We start from the raw sequence: 22877 nt of genomic DNA, 5'->3' as shown, positions 1-22877 counted from the left end.
AGGAATCACCAGCCTGAACTGACTTTGAAATCCACCCAGGCATACTCCATGAGGTTTCATCTTCTGATGATAATCTTCTGTGGCTCAGACCCCAACCCCTGGGCTTGTTCTAACCTTGGATCTACTCTTCCTTTTTCTTGAAGGTGACAAATGTTTGAATATGAGGTATTTTATCAGCCTGCTTCCTGCCAGTAGAATTTTGAGATTCAAAAACTTTACTTCACTTTGTTCTCTCTCCGTTTATCACGAATAAGTCCTTCTGACACTTGCTAAGATGGTGACAAACACTTTATTCAAGACTCTTGCAATAGGGAGTTTACAGGAGGAGAGAGAAACAGGGCTCACCTCTGAATACAGCAACGACATTCAGGGATTTACAGCCAAGGAGCAGAGTGAGGGGTCAGTTGATAGGAACTAAGAGGAGACATCCTTTGAACAGGAAGGCATGTAGTGCTTACGCTGGAGTGTCCTCCACTGTATGTTGGATAAAGGGGAGGGGGGAAACAGAGTGTCTATTTCTCTCCAGGAGACTTTGGAAACAAAAGATGCACCCAGTAGCAGCACGGGGTGCTCAGGAACACCAAGAATCACTCAAGACCACCAGGGGGCACTGAGGAACTAATGAGCTCATGCCTCACAGAGGAGGCGGGTTAAGGATAAAAAGTCGGTCAAGGGTTTTTATCTCCATGTTCTGTAAACCTCTTCCCGACCTGCACACAGTACAAACAGTTTCCTAAAAGCTGTGGAAACACAGAGGTGTCCTCCCTTTTAAGAATAAAATGTCACACTTGCAATAACCCATCTGGCCAAGGACCAGAAACTAATATGATTTTAACTTTTATAATCATGACAATAACTCTATGAATTTAGAAGTAAATTGATCTCCATTTCATAGAGGAGCAAATTAATCTTAAATAAGAGTATTCTTACTCAACTCAGGTATTCTGAATTTAATTTATTTTGACTAATTATTCTATTATGTTGTCTTCTTTAAGGTGTCCCTTGATGTATATGTAGAGAGACCGTGTATAAATGGCCCTTATGGTTGTTGAAAGCCCTCAGTCTCTCCATCAGCTCCCTGTCTCTCACTCAAGGCTTCTCAGTATCTCCAAGTTCCAGTGACAGGAAAGAATTGTCTCAACTCTTCAGTCCTGTTGGTCTTCTTGAAGGTCAGGGAGCCAGAGCACACTCAGGGGTGAGGGCACCAATGTCAACATTTACACGGGATCCACTCTGACAGGGTCTGCAGCCTGTGGGCCCTTTTCCAGGTGCATCTTTGTCTCCAGACCCTCATGCTCATCCATCCCATGAAGAGGAGAACATCCCCCCTCACTCCACCCAGCTGCTCACGTAACTCAGCATCTGCAGGCTCAGGAGAGGGACACACTGGGGTCTGGGACTGAAGGAGATGGAGGTGAGGTCGGGAGTCTTCTCCTCAGTATCTCATGATGAGGATTCAGTGGAATATTTCCACAGGGGGACGTGGTGTGGAGATGCTGCAGGGAAGGTAAGGATGGATCATGTAATTGTGCAGAGTTGGTATCTTTTTTAAAATAAATTTGGAATCTATTTTGGAATAATGGAAGGTTGGAGCTTCCAGTTGATTGGCGGTTGGTAGGTGACAAAGAAGAGAAATAAGGGATGGTTTTAGTTTTCTTACCCTAGAACCATGGCAGAAGGTCATTTCATTAAATACCACGTGACTGATAACATATGCTTGCATTTACCTTTTCTATGTTCACACACCAATATATTTAGTTATTATTCACTCAGTTATGTATTCAGGTTTGAACTTGTCCATATGTCCTCAAAATTGAGGAGTTCTAAAGGTGGCTCTTTACCTGCCTGCTTGTCTCGCATATGAGACTCTAAGTGAGATGGGCTGCACCACAGCGTCCACAAGTGGGTAACTTGGAATGATGCCAGTTAGAAGGAAAGCAGGTGGGACTGGTCGTACTGTGCTCCTTGCTTCAGGACATATAAAATACCCGCAGATTTGGATAATGTCTTTACGCTGTTGTACTCTGCAGTTTACTATGTCACTTATTAAGTGGTAAAGCTATTATGTGTAAAAAATGGATCATCGTTTGGAAAATGTTATAGGCAGATGAATAATAATGTGAAATTTCAAGGAGTTCTGATAATACATCTGCACTGTTTCACTATACATTCTTAGGTAAACAGTAGAATGCATAAACTTCACATATGTTCTCATTACAGGGAGGGGATTATCCAAACCTCACTAGGCCTGCCCAACTTTGTCCTGGAGATGGTTCAGGGGGGCAGTCGGGTCTAGTATTGAGGAGCACAGGCCCAAGAAATGGGGCTAATTCTCACAAGATTTGTGCCTTTGGACACATCACACTCTGGGACTCTGCCCTTTATGTTGAATTCCGGGCCCAGAGCTTGCTGTATAGTCAGAGGATATGCAAATAGGGCCCTCCCTCTGCTGATGAAAACCAGCCCAGCCTCGACCCTGCAGATCTGGAGAGGAGCCCCAGCTTCAGGATTCCCAGGTGTTCACATTTGGTGATCAAGACTGAACACAGAGCACTCAGCATGGAGTTTGGGCTGAGCTGGGTTTTCCTTGTTGCCATTTTAAGAGGTAATTTATGGAGAAATACAGATATTGAGTATACGAGAGGATATGCATGAGAGAAACAGTGGATGTGTGACAGTTTCCTGACCAGGATGTTTTTGTGTTTGCAGGTGTCCAGTGTGAGGTGCAGCTGGTGGAGTCTGGGGGAGGCTTGGTGAAGCCTGGGGGGTCTCTCAGACTCTCCTGTGTAGCCTCTGGATTCACCTACAGTAGCTACTACATGTACTGGGTCCGCCAGGCTCCAGGGAAGGGGCTTGAGTGGGTCTCAAACATTTATAGTGATGGTAGTAGCACAAACTATGCAGACTCCGTGAAGGGCCGATTCACCATCTCCATAGACAGCTCCAAGTCCACGCTGTATCTGCAAATGAACAGCCTGAGAACCGAGGACACGGCCGTGTATTACTGTGCAACAGACACAGTGAGGGGAAGTCTTTGTGAGCCCAGACACAAACCTCCCTGCAGGAGGGGCTCAGGACCACCAGGGGGTGCTCAGACCCTGCAATCAAGGACCATCACAGAGGCAGGTGCAGGTGGAGGTTAAGGGCTGGATTCTTGGAGTGGCTTCCTATTCATATAAGAGTTTCCTCAAGACAACGTCTCTGAATATGCAATTCTCTGCTTACCTTTGTATTTTCTGAATCAGAAAAGTCTGTTGTAATAGAAGGAAAACATTCTCACATGGACAGAAGGCAGAGAGTCTCTTACAGACTCTCTTGTGTCTAAATGCCAATTTAGTACAAAGTTTCTGATATAATTCTGCTAAATCTATAAAAGGGGCTCACTTGGACTCAACAATGCAGCACAGCACAGCTCAGTGTACAACCAGCCAGCAAGCAGCAGCGTACAGTGCAGGCTGGACATCAGGCAACAGAGGATTTAGAATCCAAAGCAATAAAAGAAAGAACCCATGTAGCGATGGTCCTTGACTTGGCACCACTCTGATGGCACCGACAGCAGTTGACACCATGAAAGACAGAGGGATCCCCACCAAACTTTGCATGGATGTCTGGGATAATAATTAAACAAACACGCGTAGAAAATATGAAAAGTTCTATCATCTCCATAACTGGGATGTGTGTTGAGAGCAGGGCAGCCCTTTCAAGCACATCAGAAAGGGTTTATAGAGACTGGGAAGGAGACGGGCTCGGGGTTTTCACTGTATTTCAGTGGTGGGGGAGGGGATTGTCCTGCTCACAGGAGGGGCCTGTGTGGTTTCAACCTCCCGCCACCACCAAAGGATGGAGAACCTATACTTTCTTATAAGATTTCCCATATATGGTCAGAAGGAGAACAGGAAGGGGATGAGCCTTAATATATCAGCATCAAACATCAAAAATTAGTCTGACTGCTTATTTCACTTAACAGCTATCAAAATGAATGAAAAAAGAGATAAATAACAATTATAAGTAGAAATCAATTTGAATCCATAGAACATGAGAAGACCGATTATTTGTAATCAAGCTGAGTAATGATAAAATAACAGAAGGAAACAGAGATCTCAGACCAATGTCGTGGGTGGAAGCTGTCCACCATCCAAGGTCGTCAGCTTGTTCTGAAGGTCTTGGGTCTGCTTTCTCCTCCAAGGATCAGAAGCTTCTCCAGGATCTATGAGAATTCTGTTTGAGGTGCTCTGTTGGAGTAGGCTTCCAAGCATGTGGAATTATGAACTGATTCTTTAGTTGCTACTATGGCTGAACGCTTGTGTCCCCAAACGTGAGATGTTGAAACCTAATGCCCAGTGTGATGGTATTAAAGGTGGGGCCTTTGGGAAGTGCTTGGTCATGAGGTGAAGCCCTCATGGATGGGATTGCTGCTCTTACAGAAGAGGACGGAGGAAGCTCTCTTGCCCCTTCTGCTGTGAGAGGCTACAGTGAAAATACAGTTGTCCAGGAAGAGGGTTCTCACCAGACACCAAATCTGCTGGAGCATTGATCTGGGACTTCGCTGCATCCAAAACTGTGAAAAATAAATGTCTGCTGTTTATGAGCCACCCAGCCAATGTACCTTGTTATGGGAGCCCACATAGATTAAGACAGTTGCCTAACATGAATGCATGGATTGACTCCTTGGAGTTCCACTGCTGCATCTGTTGTATAAAAATACATGATGAGATTCTATCCATGATTCATGGACAATTTTATCTAATATGTCTTGCAATAGACAACAATTCCTGGTTGGAGATTGTAGGAGCCTATCAAAGAGAGGCACTGGATGACAATCTTAATCTATTAGTGATAGGAGTGCGTACAATTCATAAATCCTTTTCAATATCTTACCACTTCTGCATGCAACAGTGCAGAGAGAGTATTTTTCTAAGTATTCTGTTTTCTTTGGTTTGGTTCTGGGGTCCGCTTTGCTGAATCTAATCTTCTGAACCAATATTAAACTAAACGAGAACTTCCTGGTGTCTCCAACCCTAATCAAACACCACAGGGAGCTCTCCAGCCTTCCTTCTTGTTGTCTGGAACCTCCCACTCCAACAGTGAGCAACCTGGTTTCCATCATAAGCCATTACTTTCCTATTCATCATTCTATATCTGACTTATTTGGCTTAGCACCATGCTCTCAAGTTCTCTCTGTGTTGTTGTAAATGACAAATCTGTACAGTTTTTTATGGCTGAGTAGTATGCCACTGTATACATATATACAAATCTCGGCTATTGAGAATATTGCTTCAATGAACATGGACGTGCATATATCGTTTTGAATTAGCACTGTCATGTTATTTGAATAAATATTCAGAAGTGGAATAGCTGGATCATATGATATTTCTAATTTTAATTTTTTGATGAATCTCTGTACTGTTTTCCACACTGGCTGCACCACTTTGCGTTCCCACCAACAGTGCATGAGGATTCGATTTTTTCCACATCCTCTCTAACACTTGTTATTTCTTGTCTTTTTAATAACAGCTATTCTGATGGGCAGCTTGTTAGAAACATCTTGGACAGAAGCGTCTTTGCACATATCATTGCATGCATGGAAAAATTACTATAACTTAGTTTCACTAAAATAAGTCTATGTTGAATGGCTCTAGCAGGTAGCTTGTCAGAAACCTGTTTATTACTATGGTCTTTAAACGTGACACTACACGCCTGACTGAGTGAGTTTTACTTAGATTCCTGAAATAAGGCAGGCTAGAGTGTGTCATGGAAGTAGCTTGTGAGTTGAAATCTCACTGTAGTTTGGATTTGCATTTCCCTACTAATTAGTGATATGGAACATCTTTTTGTGTGCCTATTGGCTACCTGTATGTCTTCTGTGGAAAAACGTTTGTTCATATGCTTTGGCCATTTTTGTTCATTTTTTGTTGTTGAGTTGTATCAGTTCTTTTATATATTTTTGACATTAAACCCATTTTAATATCTATTGAAAAATACGAGAGATTAGAATAAAATGTGATTTACTCATCTGGTCCAAAACTGATACTTATGCTCAGAAAGGTGACACCATCTTGTGACCTGTTTCCACAACGAGTTCATGAAGAATGTACTCGCCCATTGAGACCAACATGTTTTGTCAGTTAAAAAAAAGAGATGCGCTACAGGGACACTGGAAGGACTGTGGACCCTGACCTAAGACCTTCCCCACTTATAAGGACAGGGCTACCCACATGCAAATTTCTCTTCAAGCTCAAGGGTAAAATCCGCTTTCTGGCTGTGGGAGCTCTCAGCTCTTTCCTCCAACAGGGCTGAGGTCTCTGGGGAAGGCAGAGCTGTGGTCTAGAAGAGATGAGACTGTCGAGTCTTCTCATTTGCCTGGTGACGGCTCCACAAGGTGAGTGTCTCAGATGTCAGACCTGGGTCTGTGGGGATGGTTGTGACTGCACGTGACTGACAGGGACTGACTCTCCTTGTCTCCAGGTGTCCTGTCCCAGGTGCAGCTGCAGGAGTCGGGCCCAGGACTGGTGAAGCTGCTGCAGACCCTCTCCCTCGCCTGTGCTGTCTCTGGATTCTCCATCACAATCAGCAGTTATTACTGGTGCTGGATCCACCAGCCTCCAGGGAAGGGGCTGTAATGGCTGGGAGGTGGTTACTATTATAGATCATCGTGAAATACACACTACGGCCCCTCCACCAAGGGCCGCATCTCCATCACTGCTGACACGTCCAAGACCCAGTTCTCCCTGCAACTGAATTCTGTGACGACCGAGGACATGGCCATGTATTACTGTGCAAGACACAGTGAGGAGAAGTCAGTGTGAGCCCAGACACAAATATCCCTGCAGGGGGACAGGAGGAGCTGGGCTGCAGTGTGGACTCAGAACCACCATGGGGCGCTCCAGACCCACAGATCACAGAGACCAGACCCAGGAGCAGGTGCAGAGGAGGGTGCGGAGGGGTTCCTGAGGGATCAGGGAGTTCCTCTCCAAACTCTCAGCTGCCCCCAGGGACAATTCATGATTTGTTCTCCTGACTCTAATTTCTCGTAGTCTCAGTGCAGCCAACAAACAAGGAAGTAACATTGTCTGTTGGCGAATGTGATATCATCAGTGACGAGGGACCTTTCCTTCAAGTTCCTATAGGCTCTATTTTTCTGTCTTGATAAAGACAACACACTGAGGATTCTCATCGTCCCTGAGAAACAGCAGCACATTCCAGGCACTCTGTGTGCTGAGCTCAAATTCTCTGTCCTCAGACGGGCACACGCTGACTCCACGTGTCATGAGCATCCCCCCAGGACATCTGCCCCATGGGTTTCTTTGTTCTCCCTGCTGCAGTTTAAGCTCTCCCTCATTATCCACTTGGGTGGACATTGATGGTCAGGGATTGCCCCCTTCAGTAGCTGCCCCTCAGTGTCATGGATGGAAAAGCAGCCCCCCTAAGGGGATGCAGCTCTCATATTCCCCTGTGACAGGCAGGAACCTAAGCAAAAAGGTAGGAACCCATCACAGACATGTTGGGCCATTTTCTGGGTGGGTCTGGGTAAGTAGCCCTGGGGACATGTCTCAGCTTCCACAGTAGAATCCACCTGGATAATGAGAACCAGCTGGACAGAGCCCTGATCCCTGCCCACGCTCTGCTTCCCTCCAGTTTCCCACAGAAACCCAGCCAACCGTCGCCTTTGTTTTATTTTCCTCAATTCTCCCAGCGTGTCCTAGACCCTGATTTCCTCAGGATGGAGCCCTGATCACTCTTCCCAGATCCCCCACCAAGTGCAGACACAGAATAAGGCTCAGTAACAGAGCTCAACAACGATGGCAGAGGCCTGAAGTGGGACTGAAAGGGGAATATGAAGCTTAAAATAAGTTTCAAAAGAAAAATGAAATATTAAGAAGAAATACGATGATACAAAAGCGTGAACTTTGAAAGAAACATTAAGTAGGACTTAAAAATTTTGCTCTGGAAAAGACACTGTAAAGAGGATGAAAAGACACATCACAGTAGGACCTGAAATTTCTCCTGGGGTAATTTCCTCTGTTCCTCTTCCAATTCCTACTGTTTTCCACTAGGGCCTTAGGATACTGGTTTTGGTGTTTTTCTCCCTGCAGATTAACTACTTAGTATTTAGTTGTGATCGGTGAGGTGGGTCTGGGTGCATCTCAGCATTAGGCGCTGGTCCTCTCTCCCAGACAGAACAATTTTAGAGGAGGAGCTCCTTGAGATGTGTCCCCACTCCTGGAGGACCAGGCTTTAAAGGGAATAGATATCTCCCTAAATATGTGAACCCTGAGAATGTCACGCTATAGCACCTTCACCACACACCACTTCAAGAAATCTATTAAGTATTTGTCATTTATTCTTCTACTAGCTTATAAGCCATCTGGAGGTCTCTGACGCACATAAGCTATTATTTCCATGCTATTTCTCATGAAAACCATTTATGTCTCTCCAGATTTCAGGTTTTGTTTTGCACTATAATTTCTATTATCTGCTGTATTGAATTAGGTCACTAATTTGCGGTTTATTGTTGTTGTTGTTGTTGCTGTAAAAAAGGAACAACTTTTTCCTCAGCTATGTACATTCCAGAGCTGAGCAGCAGTTATGTGTGTAATTCCTAGATTTTGGTAACAATGCAAATGTCATTCAGAAGCTCGATAGACAAACACATTGTGGTATCATCATTCATTGGCATACTTCCCATCATTACAATCTATGAATGCTTGACACACACAAAAGAATGGTTGAATTCACAAGCAGTGTTGTCGAGTGAAAGAATACAGACAAATAAAATTCACACTACATGATCCATATATATACATTTCAGTAAAAGAAAACTAATCTAAAGTAACACAAAGATCAGGAATTGACCATCTATAAGTTGGCTTAATGGAAGCCGTGAGAATTATACCTTCTTAAAACTATTACAAAAGACAAATGGAGAGATAGACAGACTGAGACATTGGTAATGATCCATGATATTGTTCTCATCACTACATGAGGGAGGTCAAGAGACGGTTCCCACTTAAGAGATTCCTCCACTTTCAGGGGGATTTGGGAAAGGAGGCTTTGGGGAGGATGCTGGTATGACCGCACAATTCTCCCCATACCACTTCAACACTCTCTTCTGTTCCCTGTTGTGGGTGCCAGGTAAAATGATTGTTCCTAAGCAAGAAACTGTAATGTACTTGTAAATCTTCATGTTGGAACTTCTAAGCTCTTCGTGGGAGGTATTGCACCTTCACACTATCTGACAGAAGTGAGATCACCAGTGACTGCAGCTCCACTGCCTAGTGGTCAAGATAGCCCACTCATTCTGTGTCTGTGTAACTCTACCCCATGTGGATGGAGTGGACAGAGGGGGAGGAACTTGCTAGACTGGAATTGCTTCCAGTGGGTATCTGTCCCATCCCTTCCAAAGGTGGAAATTTGGGGTTAAAATCCATGTCAAATCAAGAGAAGGGGAAATGGTGGCTGAGGGTGGACACATGAGTGGATGTGCTACACAAGGAGGAGACCCAGTGCTATGTTGGTGCCTTGACAGAGACAGAGAGCAAGAGGACATTGTCTCTTAGCACAAGTAAAGCTGATACTACAGGGTGACTCCACATTTTTCCAAGACCATAGCTCCCTTTTGGAAATTGGCGAGGCTGAAACGCAGTGGACAAACCTGACTGATTTTCCTCTGGGAGAAATTTTGGTCACATCCATGATGATGAAATAGATCAACATGTGATGACTGAATTTCAGCAATATGGCATTGTCTTTTAACTCTCATGGCTCTTACTTCTCTGTTTACATTTACTACAGAAGACATCCTCTGGGAAGAAATTTCTGAGGGCTGCTCCCCACAAGGCCGTGGGACCCTTTGTTGTACAGTCAGCCGACTATCAGTGTACAAGTGTGAACATTCACGACTGAAGGCTGAGACAATTCTCCTGTTATAATGGAGAAAATATAGCCCCTGCATGCTCAGCATTACACATTGTGCCGTGTAATGCAAAAACACACACTACCGTTGTTCATCTTGGTAGAAATCTATCAACCAGGATAAAATAGGTAGCTTATTTTTATTTAGTCTTCCAATGCGCAGATTCAGTATGCATCTCCATTATTTACATTCTTTTAAATCTTTCATCACTGTTTTTTAACTTTTCCTCATATGGATCCTATACATGTGTCTCAGATTTCAGAACTAATTTTTTTGGTGTATTGTAAATGGCATGGCTTTTAAACTCAAATTCTGATGTTTCATTTCTAGTACACTGCAAAGTAAAATTGCAGCCTGCGTCCTGGCTCATCTCCATGATTACTTTCAGGGTATTGTGGTAGATACTTTGGTGTTTTCTACAATGATAATCCTGTGGTCTGTAATGAAGACAGTTTCAGGTATTTCTTTATGTCCTTTTGAAAATTTACACTAGAGTACTAATTCAGAGAAGAATGTGGTTACTACTTACTGCAAAATCTGGTTTGCTGAGCAGACAGCTTTATCTGCACAAAACTCCATCTCAGGAGTGCTGTGGTCGTCTAAGATTTTCTGCCACTTCCCTCCACACTGTGTCGGACATACCTGCCAGTTTCTCTGAAATGTTTTCCTGACATTAAGTTGAAATGAAAGTCTAGAAGCTCAGGAGGATGGGACCTTTATGAAAAGGAGGGTCTGTATTCTCTGAGGCCTGAGCAAGGACGATCACCCCAGAGAGGAGCCTCAGAGGCACAGGATCACCTGTGGTTCCTTCCCCCTCACGAGGCCAGGGTTACTGGAACATGTAAACTCTTCTCCAGCTCTGTTTATATCACAGTAACAGTGTGGAGTGTTGTCAGCCTCGCTCTGTCTCGATCTCTCTCTCTTTCCATCCTTGGCTGAGTAACTCTAGGAAAGGTATTACACTCTCCCCGGAGAAGATGAGATTGTTATGTTTCCTCCTTTGTCTATTGACAGCCCTCCAGTGTGAGCAGCTCAGGGACATCTGAAAAGAGGTGATGGGAAGCTTGGGCTCTCTGTGTGTGAAAAAAAGCAATGGTTTTCTCTCATTCCAGGTGTCCTGTCCCAGTCTAAGTTTCAGGACTCAGGCCCAGGACTGGTGGAGGCCCAAGAGACCCTGTCGCTCACTTGCACCCGCTCTGGTTAATTTGTCACCAGTGGTGAATCCTGGAGCTGGGTCCGCCAGCCCCCAGGGAAGGGGCTGGAATGGCTGGGACGTGGTTACTATAGTGGAACAACATGGAACAAGAATTACAGCCCTTCCATCAAGGGCCGCATCTCCATCACTGCTGACTTGACATCCAAGAGACAGTTTTCCCTGCAGCTGAGCTCTGTGACCACTGAGGACACGGCCGTGTATTACTGAGCAAGACACAGTGAGGGGAAGTCAATGTGAGCCCAGACACAAACCTCCCTGCAGGTAGACAGGAGGGGCTGGCTTCAGTGGGTGCCCAGGAGCACCAGGGGGTACGCAAGACCTACCAAGTAGAGGGGACCAGCCCCAGGGCAGGTGCAGTGGAGGGTAAGAGCTGGTTTCCTGCCAGCATCTGTGGCTTCCTCTCATCTAACAGTTTTCCCAGGAAACCTTTCCAGATTAATGATGATGTGCCTTCCCGGATGCCTCTGAATTCAAAAAGATTTTTCATAACTCATTTTCAAATGCACAAAAGGCAGAGGGTGACTGAGAGGCATAAAGTAGTGGTCACGTTTCCTTTTTCTGTTCTCACTTCTTTTTTATTTCCTTTTCTGGTGGATCCTGGTTGGATGCCACCATCTTCTCCACTCTGCTCTGCCCTCCACCTGGGAAGCAGCTTTCTCATGAGTGTGTCTTGTGTTTGAGGAATGAGAGCCTCTGTTCCCAACTGTGAGGTTCCAGATGCACCTACTGGGACCCTCAAGGGGCAGGGTCGCCCTTCCAGACCATGATGTCACCTGAGACTTACCTGGCTCCTCGCCTGTTGTGCTTTCTGAATCCCAGCTTCCCGGGAGAGGCTTGAGATTGCTGAGACATTCCGTGATTTAATGTCCAGTGATGTCTGTCCAGGGTCCACTTACACTTGGTGAGGGTAGATTCCTGTATCTGGTAACAGGTCAATGGTGACCTCTGAGGGGACTTCGGGTTCCTGCTCTGACAAGTAAGATCTTGGAAATCATCACTCTTATTCTCACATACACAAAAATATCTGGAAAAACTGAAAATTAGTGACTTTTCCTTTACTGATCACAGTAATTTCAGGGAAACCTCTACCTTAATAACTGGGAACACGGGCTCATTCAGAACCCCAGGTGAGATCAGCTTCCTGGGACAGAAGCTGCTGGAGGCACAGACAGGGGGAACGCTTGCAGGGTAACTGTGAACGGCTGGAGGACAAGGGTGGATGGTGTGAGGGTGAGAGCTCCTGGGGCCACACCCCACACTTTTGTGGGTTTTCTGTCCAGAAACCTCCAGGTTTCAAGGTGAGGATCCATATATATCCCCTTGTGGCTCTGACCGGGGGGGGGAGGACTAGTCACTGAGAAATCCACCCAGAGCCTTCTCTAGGCAGACCTTCCAGGGGAAGGACTTTTCCAGAACCTTATCCTGCGGGGGGGAGGAAATTATTTCACATTCCACACCCATCACTCATGATTTCTGTATCGCCTAATAGGTGAAGGATTGTTAACAGGGTCAAGAGATTCAAGGAAAAAGACTGGTGACCCTGCAGCCTGGGAAGGGAGTAGGGGACGGGAAACGTCCTGCACCATTGGAGACCCTTGTGAAGGTCACAGGTTAGAGACTCAACACCCCCACATCACTGAGAGTTATTCCAAACAATATATTACACCTCCTCCCCACACACGACCACCACACCTGGATCATGAGAGTGGATGAAGTCTGCAAGTGCTACGAGATGCAGAATCTGCGAGGAAGAGAACTGAGGGACGCCCAGGGACGTCAGAGGAGATAAGACGGGCACAGGAGAGCAGTTGAACCTCTGATGCCTATGTCCAGAAAAGCTCAGGATGGCTCTCTTGGGGACCAGACTGTTCCTTTCTCTTCCTTAGTGCCTGTGACAAAGTCACCCTCTTCCTCTTGGAGTTTTTGTTGTATCCAGTTGTATCCCTCAGGGTTCACCTAGAGATGCGGATCCAGGAGGAGACAGGATGTCCCACAGGGAACTGGCTGGTGTAGGAGTGGGTGACTGAGCAGTGGGTCTGTCTCCATGTTGGATGTGGGGCCTGAGGTCCAGGGGCAGATGGTCAGGAGGGACGATGACCAGCAGGATTGAGCCCTGAGGATGGAGGAACCCAAGTCAGTACTGGTGGTCCAGTGTCCTGCGGAGGCCAGGGCGCCCTTCACGGGGCTGACCTACTCACCTGCTGGTTGCTGCCCCGCCCACGAGGTGACCCTACAGAGCAGGCTCACCTGAGTCTGTTGACAATGGCACTACCTCCTCCTCCTCTGTCTTCTCAGGTCTCCCCTCCTGCAGGTGTAGTGTCTCCAGGGGACCCCCAGGTGCAAGCCGAAGACTGGCCGGGGAGTGACTCTGTCTGACTGTGTTCAGTCCCAGCCCCAGGCTCAGGCACCTGGTGGTGTCCACAGTGTCCCAGGAAGCAGCAGTGGCAGCCCAGAGTCCCTGAACTGTCCATCCCTCACACTTGGTTGGAGTCTGTCCCAGGGCCCAGCCTGGGTTTGGGCAGAGACACAGACTGCAACTCTTGGTGAAGGGGATGTGGGGCCACATTGCCCAGGGCCCTGTGTATATGGTGCAGGGTGGGACCTTGTTGCAATCATCTGAGTCCTCCACAGACCACGCATAGCATGTGCTCACCGCACAGGGAGACCCAGAAGACCCTCCACAGGCAGCATCAAGGATCATGTCTGGAGTTATTTTAACCAGGCCGGGAAGGGGATGCATCTCCCCAGCTGAGGCTTTTTAAGTTTATTTCTTCTGTTCCAGAGACCTGAGAACTTAAAAGACAAGTCAGTGCCCCCATGCAGCCCACCTGCACAGGTGATACAGGGACTTGATGACCAGGAGAGACACCCTCACTGTAGAAAGGGAGCAGCGGAGGCCCACTCCACACACTGGTCCACAGGGACTCTGACCCTCCAAGCTCGCTTTTCCGGGTCCCTGTTCTTGCTTCTGCTCCTGGGGAGACTGCCCCATCCAGTGCCCTCCATGGCCCTGTCCTCAGGGCTCCTGGCTGTGCCTCTGAGAACGGGGATCAGCTGGGTCTGTAGGTCTAGTGAGACCCTCCCCACACGTCAGGGGCTCAGTTTTTGTAGCACTGACTGAGCTGATTTGGCCCTGGGTCTGACCCTCCGGAGGACAAGCCTGGCCCCTTCTCACTGCAGCACGTGCAGGGTTCCAGGTGTGGGATAACAGAAAAACCAACGTTCGTGCCCTTTCCAGTCTCCACTGGCATCGTGTCTCTTTTGCTCTGTTTGTCAAAGCAGGTCACATACCCAGGCCTAGATGAGTGTGGGGGGCACTGCCCATGTGCCAGGTTCAGGGAAGAAGGGCAAATCTGGGGCCTATGCTGCAAATACCACCTCCAGTGTGTGTGTGTGTGTGTGTGTGTGTATGTGTATGTGTGTGTGTGTGTGTTATTGGATAGTGGGTGTGGATTGGACAGGGAGCCCCATCGTTTCTATGTACTCATATCTCTCATGTGATGATAAACCAGAGTAACATAAAGGATACATGAGGCTCCCCCAAAGCCCCCAGGTTTTCTGATTCACCCTGAGTGTGGACTGTGTCAGGGCATCTGGCAGCTCCAGGGAAGGGGATCCCTGGTCGTATCATAAAATCCTTGCTTGGGGTCTCCCTGCAGAGCATGTGGGTTTAGTAAGGCCAGCACACTATTTCAAGAGATGATGTCAAATCACATGGTGACACTGACGGAGCATCCTGGAGTCAGGACACAGCTGTTAACACTGCACTAGAGGCTCCGAGAGAGAAATGACCTGTGAGTCCAGACAGGACCCTCCCTGCAGGGCAGGTGCTGGGCTTCAGGGGGCACTCAGGACCTCCCAGCACAGGGATCCAGCCCAGGAGCAGGTGCAGAGGGGGTTGGGTAGCGGCTTCCTATGAGGGACTGGGTTTTCCTATTAAAAAAATCTGACATAAGAGTCGGACAAGGACTGCTCAAGTTTGCATAAATAACCAGTTCTATTGGGAGCATTTACCTAACTCCACAAGTCAATGAGAACACACTCAAAGGGGGTGTTTCTAGGGTTTGTAGGTATCTTAATAGTAAGGAGGTGGAAGACCGGGATGGTTTTATGAATTCAATGAGAGCAGCATTTTGGGAGACACTCCGATCCCAGGAATAAGACATTCAGATCAAAGCCCAGAACAGGTTCAGATGGTCTCTGTGCCATTCAAAGGTGAGTTCACAATGAGGAGCATGTCCTGTGGGGGCTTGTTGCTCAGTAGGAAGAGCTCTGTCTGCAGAGTTCAGGGATGTGGCAGAGGACACAGATCCTCAAACAAGGATTAGGACTTGGACCCTCAGTGTCCCACTGAGCATGGTCCTTCTGTCATCGATCTTCTTCTCTCAAGATGATCTATATCTTGACTATGAAATATTTAGCCTCATGAATATTCAAATGAGCTGAGGTGTACTAGGTTAAATATGGACATGTCTGTTCCCTGAGAGCATCACCCAACAATCACCCCACCCCCTACCTAAGCCCCGAGAGCACAGCACATCACCATGGACTGGAGCTGGAGGAACCTCTTCTTAGTAGCAGTGGCTACAGGTAATGGGCTCCCCAGTTCCTGGCGTGAGGAGGAGACCATCCACTCCTGTCTCCTCTCCACAGGTGTCCACTCCCAGGTCCAGCGGGTGCAGTCTGGGGCTGAGTTGAGGAAGTCTGGGGCATCAGTGAAGGTCTCCTGCAAGGCTTCTGGAAACACCTTCACCAGCTACCCTATGAACTGGGTGCGACAGGCCCCTGGACAAGGGCTCGAGTGGATGGGCTGGATCAACACAAACACTGGGAAGCCCACATATGCCCAGGGCTTCTGAGAACGATTCGTCTTCTCCATGGACACCTCCGTCAGCACAGCCTATCTAGAGATCAGCAGCCTGGAGTCTGAGGACACAGCCACAAATTACTGTGAGAGACACAGTGTGACGACCCCCATCCTGAGTGTGTCAGAAACCCGGAGGGAGAGGGCAGCTGTGCTGGACTGAGGCAGTGACTGGGACAATGTGGTGCAGCCTTTCCTTGACTCAGGGTTATGAATCTACAGGAAAGAAAAAAGAAAGGGAGAGGGACAAAAAAAACCTAAAACTTTCCTAGTGTCTCGTAATTTCCCTGGTGTAAATGTTACCATCATGGTGGGTTTGAACAAGAAGTCACTGAACGCAGAGTCCTCAGTGGATGCCAGAAACTTCTCTTTGGAGCAATAGCAGCTGCCCCCTCTCATAGGGTCAGAGAAGATGAACTGCATTGTAGCCTAAGAGTTACTCCTGGAGGCAGAGAGGAGGATGGAGAACACAGAAGTTCTGTGATGTGTCACCTCCCCAAAACAATCATGAGGAATCCTAGGTATCCACAGTCATGTGTGTACAGACCCTGTGTGTTAGTTCTATGGCAGCTGTGAAAAATGACCACAAACTGTGATTTGAAACACAGATTTATTCTCTCAAGGTTTGGGAGGTCAGAAGTGTGAAATCAGTTAAGCTGGGTCTGCATGAAAGTGTCAGCATGGCTGTGCTTCTTACAAAGGCTCTATGGGGTGCCCTTTCATCTCCTGGAGCTGCACTCACTGCACTGCTGGCTCATGGCGTGTTCCTTCTCTTAACACTCAGCAGGGTAGGATATTCCTTCAGCCATCCTGTTGCTGTCTTTTTTCCATAATCCCCGTCTGCCTTGCTCTTATGAGGACAGTGTGATTCTGTTTAATGTCTATACAAAAAAGCCAGGACATCTCTCCATCTCAAGATTCTTCGTGCACTCACATTTTCAAATTCCCTTTTACCCTCTAAGGGAATATCCACAATTTATAGGGGTCAGGCCCTTGATATCCTAGGAGGCATTTTCCAGCCTTCCACAGTGTTCCATCTCACCCCCAAAGACCCCTGTCCTGGTCTCAGAGACTAGGAGCATTTTGAACTCCTCAGAGAAGTAGCCTTCTCTTTTCTCCTCAAGAAGATTGTCGTATTAACTACTCAAGATCTTGACATGGATCATATGGAACTTCACCCTCATAAATTCACACACAACAACTATATATTGTCATTTGAGAGGGAAACAGGATATTGTTAAATTAGGAACAATGATGTCCTCATAATTCGAGACTGAAATAACTCTCCGCATTTCTCCCCATGCCCTTCTATTTATTCTTTGTCTTGGAAAGAGGACTGTGGCCCCATACTGGGGACACAGGTTCTGATGGCCGGGAATGCTGTGCCCTCCCTGAAAGCCAGCATCGTCCCCTGGACTGCAGGTGACACAGGAAGTGCCCTCCCACTCAGTGTACTTAAATTCTTATCATTTCAGAAGGGGTTCTACATGAAAATCTAACCTCTGCCCTTGGGGTGAAATTGAGCCCACTCCTCCACTTAGCCTGAAGCTCTCTTGGGGATGGATGTTCTCACCCAGGGGAACTCCAGAATTCATGGGACCTCCTTCTGTCTATGGGCAGTTGTCCTGTGTGTGTCTCTCAGATGTTTCTGGAAGGTGTGAGAAGAATTATTAGTCTAACTTGCCTTCCTCCTTGTGATTCTCCTTGTGTCATATGTACTGGCCCAGGTGTATTTGGAGAAGTATCTGGAGTGGGGGCCCTCATAGTCCCTCTCATTTGCCTGTGTAACCTCTGAATTCTTCCTAAAAGTGTTATTTTTAAGTACATTTCATTTTATTAAGTTTTCTCTATTCTAGTCTCTTAGTTTGTGCTGTGCATAATGAGCAGGCTGTCCTCTATCTTGTTACTTGTACGCTATTCGTATATTTATTCTTTTTAAAAATGTAATTATTGACACAAAATATTTTAGATACATTGTCTTCTTTTAATGTCCTTCTTTCCCTAATATCCTTGGTATGATTTATTTTGTGAATATCTACGATGGCTTATTATAAATGGTAATGCACATCATTTTTAGATTTTGCTACTCCTAGATTGTGTATTGGAAGTTTTTTAATAACTAATAATATACTTAAACTAAAAATACTTTCTTGTTATGTTTAACATATAAATTTACAATGTAATATCATTTTCCACAACAACTTAATTGCCTTCAATTATCATTTGACGTATTATAAACCCTTTTTCCCAATACTTTAATTATTTGTAGAGTTCTATATTCAATAATCCATCTCATAACAGTGACATTAAAAGCAGTTGATTTTCCTCTACGTTAAATACTTACATCTTCTTAACAGTGGTTGTTTAGGAAATTAACTTATTTCAAATCTATTATGAACTATTTCAGAATTCACTTTGGAAGAATAATTTATCCCATAATTCACTAAGTTAGAATACAAAAGTACATAAGGAATTTACACTTTGGCTTATATCATGTATACTTTTGTTTGTGGAGATCATTTTTAAAGTTATACAATGTATCCAAGATACATGCCATTTGTCTCAAAGAGAGGCTATGACAGAAAATACTCAAACTTCATCAATATCCATATCCCCTCCTCTTCCAGCACAGGCAGCTAATCTTAGTTTCCCCACACCTTTTGGAGTTGAGGCCACACCCTGTGTTCCAACAAGGCCGCCTCCAGGAATGTCTGTGAAGAGAGGGCCAGCTGCTGACCCAGCCACCTGCCCAGGGAATCCCAGAACAACAAGGAGTGAACGGCTGTGGAGTGTGAGCCTGTCTCTGCTTAGATCCAAGTGTCACAGAAGCTGGCTACCTAGTCACCCACATAGTGTGTCACATACAGTTGATTTTATCTTCGTAATGAAATAAAATCGGGTCATGTGGGGATCAAGAATTCACACACTAGATCCACTAATTCACAGGAGTCTTCACACAAGCACTCAGCAATGTGGGCTTTCCAAGTCCAGTTCTGACGTCTGAGCTGGAAAACCAACTGTGGCTGAACCTGGATCTAAAGAGGAATTTTGGGGCTGAGATCCCAGCATGCACAGGTGCAATGGCCGTGGGGCTTCCTGCAGGTGGACTGTGTGCCCCAGTCCTGTGCACGTGATTCAGTGGTGATGGCAAAACATTGAACAACGCCCCCAGTATAGAATGGGGACTGAAACAGAACGAGGTGCTACTCGTGGGAATGCAAATGGCACCCCCACTTTCAAAACCTTTGCCACTTTTTTGTGAGGTTTACCATAAACTTACCATCTAACCAGTCACTCCAATTGTAGGCCTACAAGTAAGCGAGATTAAAACGAATGTTCGCTCAGTGCATATACACAGATGTTAATAGAGGCTTTATTTATGTTTCCTGCACAATGGAAGCAGCCAAGATGTCTTCCCACAAGTCAATGGACAAACAATGAAATACTGTTTACTGATTAAAAGGAGCAAGAACCAGTACATGCATGAATATGGATGAATCTCACCTCCATTGTCCTACGTGAAAGACACCACTGCCTCAAGCTACACACTGCATTATCCCCTCTGTATGATACAGAATCTCCAAAACTAAACCCATAGAAAGCGTATCAGTGTGGGTGAGAGAACGGGATGCATAGAAAGGAGAAGAGTGAATTTCTTGAGTTGGGGTGACTGAATTGCCCTACAACTTGATTTTGGTGGTGTTTACCTGACTGTGTTTATCCAAACTCATAGAACCTTAGGCTAAAGAGAGTCAATTTATCCATATTTAAGTTATACTTCCATAAAATTCCAGTTATCTTTCTTATTAGATAAAAAATTTAATAAAATTATATTCAAAAATACTTCACCTTCAACACTATGTATTCTGTTCCCTTTTCGCTAGGTCATTTTTCAATGACCACGTATAGTGGATGGATACATTGATAGATAGAGAGAGACAGAGAGATAGATGTGGGTATATGGATGGATAGGCAGGTAGATAGATAGACAGATAGACAGATGATAGATAGAAAAAAAGATAGATAGATACAAGATAGAGAGATAGGGAGTGACAGAGGCAGATTTAGTTCAATTAATGAAAATAACAAGGTCTGATCTAGGACTGTGGGGTTGAGAGGCTGAGATGAGATAGAAGTTAATAACGTAAAGGGCATGAAATCAAGGTAACGATGTTTGTAAGTTTTCATGTATGTAGTTCTTTTCATCACTGCAAATTATAATAATTTTTGACAAAAGGGCATCAAACCATGGGTAACTCCTCAGAGAATGAAAAGAAGTGACCTGAAGGAGGAAGACAGATGATGGACACAGGGAGGGTGCCTGGGAGGCAGAGGGGTCTCTGGGCACAAGCTTGAAGGAGCCACAACTATTAAAATAGAGGGACAATGGTCTAGATCAAGGACAGGGCTCTTATCTCTGAACATCGCAGAGCCCAGGGCACCATAGGATAGGGGACCCTGGACCACCAGGCAGGGGAAACAGAAACAGCCTGGAGTGGGGAGGAGTCTGTTCAGCAAGGGGTGCTCAGGACCCTCTGACCACAGGTCCCAGCCCCAGGGCAGGTACAGTGGGAGGCTGGGGAGTGAGGGGTTCTCTTTTGGGGTCTGCAGTTTCCGTTCCTGTGAGCAAATGTATACCTAGGGGCCCTCTGTGTGTTTTCCTCCCTGAGGCCCAGTTCTCCTTACAACATCAGAGTCTGGGAAAGTGGGTCAGTTACTCCTCTGCCATCATCAATTCAGTAAGTGAAAGATGTTGGATCATACAGATGCATAGTCTCTGTTCCTAGTTGACGTCTTCTCCTCCTAAAGGTGTGATTCTTTCTGACATACGTGATTAGGTTTATCTGATGTATTCCACTGGCTCTTGTAGGAAACAGTTGGCACAAAGCCTTAGACAAAGTTATACAACATGCAACACCTCGAATGAGGCACCTTCTAGCCTGCGTATGCCGAGAGTGTAGTGATTCACAAAAAATCAAAGTCATAAGTATATCCCTTAAGGAGAACGGGAGCTGGGAAGGCTTGTCCTTTGTTTTAGAATTGTGTGTATGCCAAATTTGGCATCAAAATATTATTTAAAGTATGAAAATATGATTTGTAAATAGTGGAAGCTGTCAATATTTTAATTATTTATGTTTGTGTAGATGATGGCCATATTGCTTATAACCGCTAATGTCTTTTAAATGATTTACAAAATTATGTGTTCTATGTATCTTTCTATCTCTCTCTCTATCTATCTATCTATCTATCTATCTATCTATCTATCTATCATCTATTTGGAGTCCACTCATCTAGCTCAGCATTTATCCTATTGGCACATGACTTTCAGGACTATGAAAATCATCTCAGCAATTTCTTATTAGACCTCTAAAATTAAATCCCAACAACTTCAAATTTAGCCCCTCCAGTTTTTTTCAGGATGGTTATTAGACTATCAACTCCATGCATGAGTTACTGATGATCTCTGCTCTATCAACAGAAAAGTTATATCTTTCCTATAAAACAATCACCCCCACCCTCAGATAATAGCCTTCTGTCTGAGGTGGATTTCTTAAAAGAAGGGAGGAACTATTTCTGTAGCTGCCACAGAGAGTGGCCATGTGTTGGTGTCTGTGCATTTGAGGATGTAGACACATCTTCTAGTCTCTACAGATTAGTTTCTGCAGGCAAAGCCCTTCACCTGTGAAACATCAGGAATCAGAGGTGTCCCAGTCTGTCGGTGCTTTAGAGTGTTGATATAAATAATCAATAACAAGAACCTAGATGATAAAGATATTTAATGAGATAATGTGAGGAATAGCTCAGAAGACCTCTTTCCTCCAGGGAAGAAACCACTCTGGGAATCTTGGTTGACAGCACCGTTATATACGGTTTCAGAACTAAGAACACACATCAAGCGTGACAGGAGTATAATTTTTTCCAAAGTCACAGGGAGATTTTCTGTCAAAGTTTGGTACATACACAGCAAAGCAACTTGGCCCTTGTTCTCTGAGAAGAAATGCTTATCTTCAAAGAAGTACTGGTGTCAGCATCAGAAAGAGAGAGAGAATGCATCCTTTATTTGTGCAAACGTTTGAAGCAGACGTACAACGCATGTTTGGTGGTGCTATAAGTCAGCTTCTCTGGAAAAACAAGTTTTAGGTGAAATCAGACTTAAACCCATATGTCAAAACATTTATTTAATCTTTTATTGAGTTATAATTGATGTGTAACATTATATTATATTAGATTCAGGTATACAACATGGTAATTCTATAGTTGTATATATTGTGAAATGATCACCAAGTCTGGTTAACATCTGTCACCATACATAGTTACAGATTCTTTTTCTCGCGGTGTGAAATTTTAAGATCTACTCTCTTAGCAACTTTCACCTATGAAATATGGTATTATTAACTACAGTCTCCCTGCTGTACATTGCATCCTTATGGTTTATTTATTTTATTTTTAGTTTAATCTTGTTGGTGGCTCCTAAGCCGTCTGGAGACCTCTCACACGGGCAGACTACTGCTCGGTCTTCTTCCTCTCTGCAGGCACCTGAGTCTCCAGGTCGCAGGTGGGCAGTTTTCCCTGTGATGTCAGTTCTCTGATATGTTGAATTTGCAATTTGTCCAGCTTTCTTGCTATTGATGTTGTGTTTGTTGTAAAAATAAGAACATTTTCTCAGCCTTATGCACACAGGCTGAGTAACAGCTTTGTTTGTAATAACCAGGAACTGAGAACCACCCAACACCCATCACAGGCGAAGAGAAGAACAAACTGAGGCACATCCATACATGGGAATAAGACTCAGCAGTAGATCCGTGTGGGCCTGATTCACTCGTGATCCATTCCCAACAATGAGGCTGAGGGGATGGAGAATTAGAGTCCATGTCACATGACAG

At 45.3% G+C, this 22877-nt stretch overlaps 1 pseudogene; it reads left to right on the top strand.

Moving 5' to 3' along the window:
• The first annotated feature begins 2485 nt into the window (after nucleotides 1-2485).
• The window catches only part of LOC131421237 (immunoglobulin heavy variable 3-23-like), a 42687-nt pseudogene continuing 22295 nt past the window's right edge, over nucleotides 2486-22877 (top strand).

Source organism: Diceros bicornis, chromosome 24 (assembly GCF_020826845.1).
Source record: "Diceros bicornis minor isolate mBicDic1 chromosome 24, mDicBic1.mat.cur, whole genome shotgun sequence".
NCBI lineage: Eukaryota > Metazoa > Chordata > Mammalia > Perissodactyla > Rhinocerotidae > Diceros > Diceros bicornis.
The sequence above is the reverse complement of the archived record's forward strand: the minus strand, read 5'-3'. Positions and strand labels throughout refer to the sequence as shown.